The sequence below is a fragment of the Muscardinus avellanarius genome (assembly GCF_963383645.1).
Source record: "Muscardinus avellanarius genome assembly, chromosome: 19".
Classification (NCBI taxonomy): Eukaryota; Metazoa; Chordata; class Mammalia; order Rodentia; family Gliridae; genus Muscardinus; species Muscardinus avellanarius.
This window is the reverse complement of record NC_137805.1, coordinates 34,299,144-34,313,403: the sequence shown is the minus strand read 5'-3', so window position 1 is coordinate 34,313,403 and position 14,260 is coordinate 34,299,144.

The following is a 14,260-nucleotide window of genomic DNA, read 5'->3' as shown; positions in this document are numbered from 1 at the left end:
GCTACTTAGGCTCTCAGCAACTTAGTGAGACCCTATTTTCAAATAAAAAGAAAATAGATCTGGGAGTATAGCATGGAGGTAGAAAGCCCCTGGGTTCCACCCTCAGTACCACAAAAATAAATAAATAAATAAATAAATAAATAAATAAAGCCGGGAGCCTGTAATCCCAGTACTTGGGAGACTGAGACAGACAGTAGGATTGCAGGTTTGAAGCCGGCCACAGCAGCTTAGCGAGGTGACCCTATTACTCAGTGAGACCCTGTTTCCAAATAAAATATAAAATAGAGCCAGATGTGGTGGCGCATGCTTGTAATCCCAGCATTTGGGAGGCTGAGACAGGAGGATTGCCCTTCAGGGACAGCCTCAGCTACTTAGTGAAGCTCTTTGCAATACAGTGAGACCCTGTTTCAAAATAAAGAATAAAAAATAGAGCTGAGGGTGTAGCTTGAAGATAGAATGCCCCTAGGTTTCATCCTCAGTACTGCAAAAAATAAAAAAAATAAAAAATTAAAAAAAAAATATATATATATATATATAATAGGTCTGGAGGTCTAGATTGGATGTAGAAGGCCCTTTGGTTCCATTCCCAGTACCACCAAAAAAAAAAAAAAAAAAAAAGACTGGGAAAGTAGCTCAGAAGTTGACCCCTCCAGGGTTCACTCCCCAGTCTCTCTCTCCACCTCTCTCTCCCTCTCTCTCTCTCTCTCTCTCTCTCTCTCTCTCTCTCTCTCTCTCACACACACACACACACACACACACACACACAGCCACAGGGCCAGAAAGCTCTCTCACCATGGAAACCCAATCTTCTGTGAGTCACTTGCCAGTCCTTAGAGAAGACAATCTGAGCCGTTTTTTTTTTTTGCATTATGTGTGTGGTTCTCCCTGTCTTGGTCTCTGTCTCTTCTCTTTTTTTGGTGGTGGTGGTACTGGGGTTCCTGGAAACCCTTCTATCTCCGGACCTATTTTTTAATATTTTTTTATTTGGAAACAGGGTCTCCTAAACCAGCGAGGCTGGCTCCGAACCTGCACAATCCTCCTGTCTCTGCCTCCCAAGTGCGGGATTACAAGCGTGCGCCACCACGCCCGGACCCAGCTCTGTTTTTTTTATTCTTTATTTTGAAGCAGGGTCTCACTATGTTGCTGAGGCTGGCTGGGAACCTGCGATCCTCCCATCTCAGCCTCCCAGGTGGGGGATTACAAGCGTGCGCCCCATGCCCGGCTCTCTTCTCATTTTGCATCTGTCCTCTCTGCCTCAGTATCTTCGTCTGCAGATCTGTGTGTCCTTGTCCTCCATCCTCCTCTAGCTCTCCCGTATCCCTCAACCCCGTTTCACACACTCTGAGGAGGAGCCAAGCCTAGGTATTTGCCCTCCAGGCATCTGTGTCCCCACTCAAAGAGAGGACGCATAGTTTTGCAGATCCTGTGTGCCAAGACTCCTGAGCATGGCCAGTGTGCCCTTGAGCTCTGGCTCTGCCTGGAGTACCAGATCTGGCCTGGGTGCCAAGTTCCTCTGAGCCCTAGGTCTCACCGAGCAGTGGTCCTGCAGGGAGCCCAGGGTCTGCCCCTCCCTGCCCCCAGGGCTGGAGCCGGGCATTGTGGCCTTGCCTGCCTTTGTCCATGCAGGCAGGAGTCTGGGACAGTGGGCAGGCTTTGCCATCTTCACTGCCTCCCCAATCACTTTCCCCACAGTCCTGAGGATCAGAAATTCCTCTGCTGTACTAGAACTAACCCCCTAGGAACGCAAGGTCTGATGGAGCAGAGAGCCTACCTTTTTTATTTAGGGTCAGTGGGCCTCCCTGAGTCCCTGTCCTGCTCTGAGGGCCACCTTTCAGCTCTGGCACCTTTACTAGCGATTCCCACATGCCAAGCAAGAGTGCATGCCTGTAATCCCAGCAGATCTGGAGTCTGAGGCAGGAGGATCGCAAGTTCCTGGCCAGCCTCAACTTAGTGAGACACTGTCTCAAAATAAAAGATAAAAAGGGTTGCCGGGCATGGTGGCACATGCTTGTAATCCCCGCGCTTGGGAGGCAGAGTCAGGAGGATCGCGCAGGTTTGAAGCCAGCCTCACTGGCTTAAGAGACCCTGTTTCCAAATATATATATATATATATATATATATATATATATATATATATATATATATATATATGTATGTCTGGGAGTGTACCCCAGAGGTAGAAGGGTTTCCAGGAACCCTAGTACCACCAAAAAATTAAAAAAAATTAAAAAGGGTTGAGGATGGAGCTCACTGGCAGAGTTCTCACCAACCATGCACAAGATCTGGGCTCAACCCCTCATACTAAAAAGAAAAAGAATGTGTTCCAGGCTCAGAGGCAAACACTGGACCTCTTCAGAACACAACTTTGAGCCAGGTGTAATCCCAGTACTTAGGAGCATCGCAGGTTCACGGCCAGTCTCAGCTACTTAGCGAAGTCCTCCACGATTTAGTGAGACTCTTGTTTCCAAATAAAGAAAAAAAAATAGAGATGGGGTGTAGCTCAGAGGTAGTATGCCACTGGGTTTAATCCCCAGTACTGAAAAAAAAAAAAAAACCCACACACACATAAAGAACAAAGATTTTCCAGGATAACCCAGGGAAAACGCTCAGGATACCTGGGCAGTGAGGTCCATGGACTGAATCACTGCCCATCCCTGATCAGCTGCCCACACTGCCTCATCTGTGCTTTGCAGGAAAGAAAAAATAAACAAACACAGGAGCCTGGGCTGGCCTGTGGGAACTGCAGATGCAGACATCATGGGCGCCAGCTACGTGCCAGCCCCTGTGGTGTCTGACAGGGAGAACTGGTCTGATATGTGGGTTCTGGGCTCTGACCCCTGTGCCCTTTCTTGACCTCATAAGGAAGACCTCATTTCCTGTAAAAACTACTCCCCCAGAACGGGGAAAATCCCATGAAAAAGAAGCAGCTCATATTTCCCGATGGGCACGCGCTTTCTCCATCCCTCCCCCCCCCTCTCTCTGTTTTATTTCTTTATCTCAACCCCTAGAGTCTCAGCTGAGTTCTTCCATCGGGCCATCAGCAAATCCACTACTAAGGGGCCAAAGAGAGACTGGCTCAAATCCCCTGAGGCCCCCCGGGGTAATCCTGGTGGAGGAATGCAGGGGACATGTGGAGAAGGACTCCTCCAGCACCCGGAGGGCCAGTGTCACCATGCCACAGTGGTGTCAAAGCAGGAAAGAAGCTATGTGGGCTTCCATAGCACAGCACTCTGGAGCCGGCTCACAGGCCGTCCTGCCCAGTCTTCAAGAACGCCCTCCTCCCCCCTACAAGGCAGGAGCCTCGGCAGCCAAGACCTTAGATTGGCCAGAAAGCCCAGGGCCATCCACTCCCCTCTGTCTCATTCTTTACTTCTCTGGAGGAGCTTTGTAAGTCTTGGTTCCTTCTAAGTCCCTCTTGGAAGTCTGACCCCAGAGCTCCATCCCTGGCCCGTCTTCCCAGTGCCAGCTTCTGGGCGTGGCCTTGGGGCTCCTTGTACCTGCCTGAACCATCAGAAGTCACACTCCCTTCTCAGCACCAGATCTTCTGTCTCCTCACTTTCCCTCCACTATGGTCCTGCCTTCCCAACTGCCCTGGGTAGAACCACCTACATCATTTGTTATAGCTGAGTGCAAAATGAAAATTCAGGGCTCCTTGTCTAAAAAATTCTAAGACAGACAGAGATGATGGAGTCTAGTACAGAGATTTTTTTTTTTTTTTTCAGTACTGGGAATGGAACCCAGGGGCATTCGACCTCCGAGCTACACCCCCAGCCCTATTTTTTTATTCTTATTTTGAAACAGGGTCTCACTGAGTTGCAAAGGGCCTCACTAAGTAGTTGAGGCTGTCGGTGAACCGCGATCCTCCTGTCTCAGCCTCCCAAATGCTGGGATGACAAACGCGCGCCACCACGCCCGGCGAGTGCAGAGCTTTTCCCAGCACAGGCCGCGCTTCCATGAAAGCCAGCCCTGGCTCCAGGCCCGTGTTCCACCATGTCACCTCCTACTTTGGATCAAAGGTCTTTATGTACATGCCTATTGTCCCCTCTAGACTCTGAGCTTTGTGTGGAAAGGAGCTTTTATCTCTACGTGTCCCAGAGGGCATACCACAGTTGCATCTACTTTGCAGATGCAAAATAGAACCACAAGGTGGCGCTGTTCCCCACTCTAGTAGCGAGTTTTCATTGACGTAGTTAAAAGCTGTTGGAGTTCTTAGAGATAACCTTAATTTTTATGTTCTTGGGATCCTTTGGGAATTTCTACGCATACTTCTATATACTTCCAAGGAATTTCCAAACACTTTAAGCTTCGTTTATGGACTGAGTCTTCTTCCTGATAGAATCAGCTACCTAGCTATAAAAAGTAGCTATCCAAAGCCAGATGCCGTGACGCACACCTGTAATCTCAGTACTTAGGAGGCCGAGACAGGAGGTCCACAGATTTACAGCCAGCCTCGGTGACCTAGTGAGACCTCAGCAAGTTAGTAAGATCCTGTTTCAAAATAGAAAATAGGGCTGGGAGCAGAGTGTACAGGCGGTACACGCCTGTAATCCCAGTACTTAGGAAGCTGAGACAGGAGAGTCACAGGTTTGGAGGACATCCTCAGCCACATAGAAGAATTCTCAGTGACCTAGCAAGATCCTGTTTCAAAACAAAAAATAAAAAGGGCTGGGGTGGAGCTGGGCGTGGTGGTGCACGCTTGTAATCCAGCATTTGGGAGGCTGAGACAGGAGGATCCCTGTTCGTGGGCAGTCTCAGCTACTTAGTGGAGGCCCTTTGCAACTCAGTGAGACCCTGTTTCAAAAAAAAAATAGAGCTGGGGGTATAGCTTGGAGGTGTAGGACCCCTGGGTTCCATCCACGTCCTTCCCCTTTTTATAGATGGGGAAACAGAGGCCCAAAGAGAGAGGCCAAGGGCACAGCATGCGTCTGGCAGGGCTGACCAGGGACGTGGACCCTGCACTCCTGGCCCTGAGCTCTCGTGACTCCCATTCTCCCACGCCGCAGAGGAGGTAGATGTGTGTTGCGGGGAGCAGTGGTTGGGGGACAGGGCGGCTAGTGTGGAAAAGACCAAAGTCTCTGCTCTAGAGCCTCCAGTTTACCGGCTCTCATGCTGCCTCCGTTAGCAAAACGGTCTTCCAGTGTAAGCCCTGCTCATAGGGTTTCTAGCTTTCTTTTGCTTCCGTTCATTAAGTTTTCTACGAAGAGAACTCTAGTGTGGCTATGATTCTTAGACATCTTCCTCCCTGGGGAGGATGTGGACTGCTGAGGGCATGGACCATTGCAGGCGACAAGGCGGGGACGCCGGGGCTTTATGGGAAGTGAAACCCAGAGAACAATGCTTGGCCAGATACCATTCTTGAAGGCACACCCAAGATACAAGGCCCCTGGCCAGACTCGGCTCCCATCTAGACCCCCCTCACCCAGGCAGGGGGGTGATGGCACAATAATTCTATGTATGTGCTCATGTATGTATGCACATATATATGTATGTATGTATGCATGTACTGTGGTACTGGGGATTGAACCCACTGTCAGGAAATATGGAGACAGTGCAGCTGGACAGCAGGAATACATTTTATTCTGGAATAAAACCTGGGAGGAGGCAACTGACCTGGGGAGAGAGTCTGCGAGTGTCAGGAGCCGGCTTCTTTACAGACGAGGGGCTTTTTATGAGGCGTTAGGATGGGTAGAAGAGCAAAGCAGTTGGGTGTTTTTCTCTGATTGGCGGGCCTGACACTGGGCAGAACAGGCAGATGTATGGGGCTGGGGGCAGGAGGATGGCTAGAGGGGTTTTTCATTACTTTCCCCCACCCTGCCTTTCCTGGAGTTCTTTGATCTCGGCCTCCTCCGGCCAGGCCTCACGATCAGACCTCATGACCTCACAGTGCCCACAAGCCTTCTACCTCTGAGCATGCCTGTAATCTCGGTTTTTGGAAAGCTGAGACAGGAGGATCTTAGATTTGAGATCAGCTTCAGCGATTTAGCAAGACCCTAAAAAAATTAGAGCCAGGCGTGGTGGTGCATGCCTGTAATCCCAGTGCTTGGGAGGCTGAGACAGGAGGGTTGCAAGTTCACAGCCAGCCTCAGCAATTTAGTGAGGGCCTCAGCAGCTTAGCAAGACCCTATTTCCAAAAAAGAAAGAAAACAGAGCTGGGGATGTAACTCAGAGGTAGAATGCCTCTCGGTTTAATCCCCAGTGTCCCCTCCCCCAAAAAACTAACAATCATATTCTCGGTTTCATGTTTGGAGCCGGGCGTGGTGGCGAACACTTGTAATCCCAGTACTTGGGAGGCTGAGACAAGAGGATCGCAGGGTCGCGACCAGCCTCAGCTACTCAGTGAGGCCCTCTGCAACTTAGTGTGACTCTGTTTTAAATTAAATAATAAAAAAATAGGGCTGAGGGTGTAACGTGGAAGTAGAATGTCCCTAGGTTCAATCCCCAGTACTAAAAAATTAAATTAATACTTGGAACAGCGTTTCCCTGCAGAGCCCCGAATTTGCGCTTTTCGAGGAAGCCATTTCTTCACTGTACCATCATTTGCTAGAGGCCAGGCATCCTCTAAGCCATGAGGTCTCGCACGTTTAGCAGTCTTTCCTTTCGCTCTCAGTTTCCCAGGCGCAGCACTAGTGACATCTTGGGCAGGACGGCTCTTTTGCTGGGTGTGCCTCAGGCTGGGGCTTGAGAGGGGCTCTCCTGGGCACGGCGGGTGTTTGGCATCCCTGGCCTTTGCCAACTAGATGCCAGCAGCAGCCTCCCCGGCTCTGACAACTACACATGTCCCCAGACTCCGCCAGCTGTGCCCCGGGGGCAGCTCTCACTGGAGAACTGTCGCTTCTGTCTCTCTCTCCTCCTGGACTCCTGGACTGTGAACAGCAAGAAGAAATGGGCAGCACCTTCAGCCCCTGGCTGGGAAATAGCCTCAGCCTGATTACCCAAGTCATTGGCACAGTCCACATCTTATTTTTTACCTGCCGCAGGCAAGAGGGTTCCTTACTCGGTGCCACAACATAGCTTCTATTAGCGTTTGCCTTGCTTTGCTGCCTGCCCTCAACGCAAACTCAGCAAAGACCCCAGGTACGATGCTCAGATTCTCAGACATCTTCCTTTCTAGGGAGGATGTGGCCTGCTGAGGGCAGGGACCGTGAAGAGGCCGTGGACGTGGCTTTATGGGAAGTGAAACCAGTATTACAAGGCTTTGCCAAGTGACATCCCCGAGAGTAGTATGTGCGTCCATCTGTGAACACACATACACACACACACACACACACACACACACACACATTCTCTCTCTCTCTTTCTCTCTCTGTCTGTCTGTCTGTCTGTCTCTCTCTCTTTCTCTCTCTCTGATCAGACTTGGCTCTGATATACACCCTAATGAACAGAGGCAGGGTAGTGATGATACAATAATTGTGTATTTTGTGTGTTGTGTGTGTGTGTGTCGAACTCAAGGGCATTCCACCTCCGAGCTACACCCCCAGCTCTTTATTTATTTATTTATTTATTTATTTATTTTGGCAGGCCTGGGGATGGAACCCAGAGGCATTTGACCTCCGAGCTACAGCCCCTGCCCACTTTTTTTTTATTCTTTATTTTGAAACAGGGTCTCACTGAGCTGCAGAGGACCTCACTAAGTAGCTGAGGCTGTCCGCGAACCGCGATCCTCCGGTCTCAGCCTCCCGAATGCTGGGATTACAAGTGTGCGCCACCACGCCCGGCTTATTTATTTGCTTTGAAACAGTGTCTTGTAGGTCGCTGAGAGTCTTGCTAAATTGCTGAGGCTGTCCTCGCACCTGGGATTATTTGGGATTACCTCCCAAATGCTGGGATTACAGGTGTGTTCCACCCGGCCGGGCCACAATGTTTCCAGTGGGTAAGGTGGTGAATACCTGCCATAGCTGGCTGCTTGGGGCAGGGGGCAGCAAAGTTTTAGGGAAGGTAGAGCCTGGGACCAAGTTCTTTATGAAATTGCCCTAGTTAATGAATATTGGGGAAGGGCCTGTCTCACCAGCTCATCCCTGACCCCTTGTCCAGTCAAGAGAGCCTTCTTTGCCGGGCGTGGTGGCGCACGCTTGCAATCCCAGCATTCGGGAGGCTGAGACCTGGAGGATCGCGGTTCGCGGACAGCCTCAGCTACTTAGTGAGGCCCTCTGCAACGCAGTGAGACCCGGTTTCAAAATAAAGAATAAAAAATAGGGCAGGGGGTGTGGCTCGGAGGTCAAATGCCCCTGGGTTCCATCCCCAGACCCGCAAAAACAAAAACAAACAAACACAAACACAAGAGAGCCTTCTTTCTGCCTCTGGTCGATGTCTAAAGCAGACCATTAGTACCTTGCCCTGCAGAGGAGTGTTCAGGGCGTGGCTGGTTTTGTCCCAGCACATTCACTGCTTGCCTTTATACATATATATCTGTATTTGCATTTCTCTCCATACTTCTAACCTGCATTTATTTTCAGAGGTGTCACTTTAAAGTGAGGGAACGCAGCCAGGTGTTGGTGCACACCTGGAATCCCAGTACTTAGGTGAGATAAAAAGATGTAGACTAACCTCAGGAGCTTAGTGGGACACTCAAGCCTAGCAAGACCCTGCTTCAAAACGAAAAGGTAAGGGCTCGGAGTGTATCTTGGAGATAGAATGTTCCCAGGCTCCTGGGTTCCATCCCCAGTAACAAGAATGTGGATCTAATGGTGGCTTTTAGTTGGCAGCCATCTTGAAATCAAAGCTTTGTGTGCAGCCGGGCATGGTGGTGCACACTTGCAATCTCAGTGCTCGGGAGGCTGAGACAGGAAGATCACAAGTTCTCGGCCAGTCCCAGCAATTTAGTGAGGCCCTCCACAACTTACTGAGACCCTGTTTCAAACTAAAAAATAAAAATTAGGCTTGTAATCTCAGTACTTAGGAGGCTGAGACAGGAGGATCACAGGTTCGAGGACAGCCTCAACAACGTAGTGAGACTCTCAGCAACCCAGTGAGACCCTGTTTCAAATTAAAAAAATAAAAATAGGGCTCAGAGGTAGGACTCTCCTGAGTTTAATCTCCAGCACTAAAAAAAAGAAAAAAAAAATTACGGCTCCGAGGTAAAATGCCTCTGGGTTCAATCCACAGCACCACCAAAAAAAAAAAAAAAAAAAAAAAAAAAAAAGCTGTATGTTTGTTTGCCAAGTTAAAATTACTTAACCTCAGCTGGGCATGGTGGCACATGCTTGTAATCCCAGTACCTGGGAGGCTGAGACAGGAAGATCGCAGGTTCACGACCACCCTCAGCTACTACTTAGTGAGACCCTGTTTCAAAGTAAAGAGTTAGGGCTGGCGTGGTGGCGCACGCTTGTCATCCCAGCGTTCCGGAGGCTGAGACAGGAGGATCGCGCGGGTTCGAAGCCAGCCTCAGCTACTTAGTGAGACTCAGCAACTTAGTGAGACCCTGTTTCCAAATAAAATATAAAATAGGTCTGGGAGTATAGCCCGGAGGTAGAAAGCCCCTGAGTTCCACCCCCAGTACCACCAAAAAAAAAAAAAAAAAAAAAAAGTTAAGAGTAGGTAAGTACCCCTGGATTCAATCCCTGGTAGCATAAAAAAATAATTACTTGACCTCTCTGTGCCTTCGTTCCCTTATCTATAAATGGGGATAATAGTACTTGATTCATAAGGTGTCATGCAGAATAAAATAATCTACATAATGCCCCTTCCAAAGGGCCCGGCCCACAGTAAGCACCTCACGCTTGCAAAAATGATGCACAAAAGGCCGGGCGCGGTGGGCACGCTGGTCATCCCCGCGCTTGGGAGGCGGAGACAGGAGGACCCCGCAGGTTCGAAGCCAGCCGCGCTGGCGTAAGAGACCCTGTTTCAATTAAAAAAAAAAAAAAAAGGTCTGGGAGTGTAGCCCGGAGGTAGAAGGGCTTCCAGGAACCCCAGTACCACCAAAAAAAAAGAAAGAAAGAAAGAAAGAAAGAAAGAAAGAAAGAAAGAAAGAAAGAATGCACAAAGGCCCGGTGTGGTGGTGCACATTTAACAGATGGGGAGGCAGTGGTCAGAGAAGGTGGGTGACCTTCTTGTATTAGTTTTCTGTGTTGCATAACTAATTGCACAAAAGTATCAGGTTACAGTAACACATATTTATTGTTCCAGAGTTTCGCTAGAGTCCAAGCACAGCTTAGCTGGTCTTCTGCTCAGCGTCTTCCAAAGCTGTATTCAAGCTGTTGGCTGGGGCTGTGGTCTCCTTGAGACACAGAATCCTCTTCCAGACTCACAAAAAAGGCTTCAGTCTGGAGGTGTAGCTCAGAGGTAGAAGGCCCCTGGGTTCCATCCCCAGTACCACACACACAAACACACACAAAGGCTTGGAGGTAGAATGCCTTTGGGATCAATCCCAGTACCAAAATGAAAGAAAGAAAGAAAGAAAGAAAGAAAGAAAGAGAAGGAGAGAAAGAAAAAGAGAGAAAGAAAGAAGAAAGAAAGGAAGAAAGAAAGAAAGAAGAAAGAAAGAAAGAAAGAAGAAAGAAAGAAAGAAGAAAGAAAGAAGAAAGAAAGAAAGAAAGAAAGAAAGAAAGAAAGAAAGAAAGAAAGAAAGAAAGAACGTCCCCAAGGAGTCTGCCTCCTGGTTCTGCCCCTGCGTGCAGTCGACTCTTGCAATGACGAGGGCTGACCCGTGTTACCTAAGATACTGTGGAAGGGAGAGGGTGTGACTTCCAGAGCTAGGTCCTAACAGGCACTGCAGCGTCCACCTGGCTCTTCTGGATCAGCTCTGGGAGAGGCCAGGTGACCTGTCTTGAGGACACTCCGTTCGCCCTAGCTACGTCCACGAGGTAAGGAACCGAGCCCTCTTGCCAACAGCCAGGCACGTGAGTGCGCCATCTTGGAAGTGGAGCCTACAGCCCCGGGGATTCACATGACCGCAGCTCTGGCAACATCTGGACCTTCCGAGACCCGACCCACCTGGCTATGCTGCTCTTGAGTTTATGACTCACAAGAAGGTACGAGAGATCATTCTTGTTGAAAGCCCGAAGTTGGGGGATAATTTTACGCAGCAATAGGTAACGAATGCAGGAGCTTCCTGGAGTTAATACCATATCCTTAAGATGACACTAATGATGAAGAGTACCACTTATGGAGTACTTACTGAATACCAGGCTGTGACTTTATTGAGCACTTACTGTATACCAGGCTCTGGGAGTACAAATAGCTGATAGACACTGAAATCAATGCAGAAGTCTCACACATTCTGACACAGGAATTCCTGGGACAACTGGAAGTGTTCTGGTCACTGTCTGGAACAGTAACCACTAGCTATGTGTGGCGTTAGCATTTAAGATGAGGCGAGAGCCAGGCGTGGTGGGCAGGCTTGTAGTTCCAGTATTTAGGAGGCTGAGACAGGAGGATCACAGGTTCAAAGCCAGCCTCAGAAGCTTAGTGAGGCTCTCAGCAACTGAGACCCTGTTGGGGTCTGCTCAACCTCCAGATGACAGGTAGCGCCAAGCGCGTTGGCCGCCTGTCAAAACCTCTGATGAATGGGCTACATGTAGTGAACCCAAGTCTGTACAACCGCCGGAACTTCCGAATAGACCCGCAACAAATAGCACCAAGCAGATACAAGGGGGCGTCTCCTGGCCCCCGCTACCTTTAGTTTGATAGGTTAGAATAGTTTCCTGACCGGAAAATCCCCCCTTGCCTTTTTTGCTTTAAATTGGGTTGCCTGAAGGAAAATAAATGAGATCTTGCTTGACAAATCTCCCGGCTCCATGTGGCGATCGGGGCCATCGGTACTCATGATCTCACCAGCCCCACTGCTGACGGGCAGGACCCGTCAAGACCCTGTTTCCAAATAAAATATAAAATAGGTCGGGAGATGTAGCCCAGAAGTAGAACGTTACTGGTTTCCATCCCCAGTACCACACACACACACACACACACACACACACACACACACACGCAGCATGAGGTTAGACAGGGGTGGTAGCACATAACTGTCATTCTAGTATTTAGGAGGCTGAGACAGGAGGCTCGCAGGTTCATGGCCAGCCTCAGCAATTTACTTTCTAAATTAAAAAAAAAAAAAAAAAAAAGGCTCGGGGGTGCAGCTCAGAGATAGAATTAGAATGCTCTTTGGTTCAGTCTCCAGTCACACACACACACACACACACACACACACACACACACACACACACACACACAGGCTGTGGTGCACACCTGGATTGCCAGCTACTCGGGAGGCTGAGGCAGGGGGATCCTGAGTTCAAGGCCCACGTAGGAAACTTAATGAGACTCTTTTAAAGTGAAATTTAAAGGGGCTGGGGGTGGGGCTCAGTGGATGAGTGCCCCTACGTTCAACTCCTTGGCATACTAAGAGTAAAATAATAAAATAACAGAGGCAGATGATTTAGAAAGTACCAGGTTTTATTATCATTTTATCAAAAAAAAAATCAGTAACAGATGACAGTGTGACGGGGGTGTGTGGGGGGGTGCATAAAAGGTGCTGAGGAAAAGGGTCCTGGGCCTAGCAGCCCCAGCCAGCCGAGACCCTGGTTCCCATGGTGACCGGAGCTAACAGCCACCAGGTGAAGCAGGGAGGGTGAACCCCTCCACCCCAGCCAGTGGGGTCTCAAGACACCACCCGCCCGGGCCAGGCCACCGCTATCCGGGACTCTCTCTCCCGGAGAGCAGGCCCCAGATGGGTCCTCTTCAATTTTTCTCTCTGTGCCCTCCCCTTGCCCAAGGAGACACAGGTCATTGCAGCCACGCAAGGCTGTAGTGTGCTAAGCCAGCAGGGCCCAGGGGGGCGACCAAGCACTTGCCATGTGGCCAGCGTGGCTGAGGAATGAATTTCTCACTTGAATTGACCTAATTTAAGCAGCTACGTGTGGCTACTGTATTGGACCACAGGGCCCCAGCACCCAGAAGTCAGTAAACCCTAGAACACCTGGGCGGGGGCCCCTAACAGAAGGCAGAAAGAAAGTTAGAATCACCTACCCTCAACTACCCCAAACCCCAGAAGGCACCAGGAAGAGGGCAAGAAACAGAGGTAAATACCCAGCCAGCCACATGAAAATCCACTCACTCGGCCACCCGGCCAACACGAAACTAGAAATATCACATTATATCTGAAAAAATATATTTATCTATTTTTCTAGAACCAAGGAATAATAATAATATATTACAAGAACACAGACACAAATACCCACCATTCCCTAGAGCATATTTTTGGGCTCTGCTAGAAAACTATGTTTTAGCAAAAGCTACTTCTTAGACAAAGCAGCTTCAGAAAGGGCCAAGGTTGTAAGCAGTCTGAAATAATTTTTTTAAAAAATGGGAGGGGATCTTTAAAGAAAAAGGAGGGGAAAAAAGAGGAAAGAAGAGGCCCTGTCTGAAGCTATAAATAGTAAAAAAAAATTAATAAAAATCATATCTCCAGCTCTTCTCTCATTTTCAAGAAACAAAACAAAACAAACAAACAGAAAAAACCCTAAACCATTAAATACAAACTTAGCAGGGGCTGGGAGATGTGTGTGAAAGAATTAGGAACAAGTACACGTCTATACATTCTTGACCTGGCAGAGGCGCTCTGCACAAAGGAATGAACCATTTCAAATCAAAACAAAGCCGGGCGTGGTGGCGCACGCTTGTCATCCCAGTACTTGGGAGGCTGAGACAGGGGGTCTGCGTGGGATCGAAGCCAGCCTCAGCTACTTGGTGAGGCTCTCAGAAACTCAGTGAGGCCCTGTTTCCAAATAAAATATAAAATAGGTCTTGGGGTGTAGCCCAGAGGTAGAAAACCCCTGGGTTCCATTCTCAGTACCATACACACACACACACACACCAAAAAAAAAACAAAAAAACAAACAAAAAAAAAACTTAAAAATGGACTTACTAATATTCTAGCAAACCCATTTTAGGGTGAGCTTTCAGCATTTCTCCCTACTCTCCCCTCCCCAAATAAAAAAGACTGAGTTCCAAAAGTCACTGAAAAGAGTGTAGCAGAGACCCTGCAGTGCGACCCTCCTCACAAGGACCACACACCTCGAGGTGGGGCGGGTTCCAGCCCCTTCTCCTGGGTCTTGGCAGAAGGACGGGCTGGGAAGGGGAGGAGCCGCTGGGGCAGGACAGGCACACGCTCCACCCCTCGACCCCTCGGCTTCTTCGGGGGCACCTGAATAAGGCATGTTCGGTACAACCGGCTCTAAACTGGTCCTACATTCTCATCTGGAAATTTACAAAATGACTCAATAATCCCAGGTTTGCTTCAGAAAGGCCAAGTTTAACCCCATTTTTC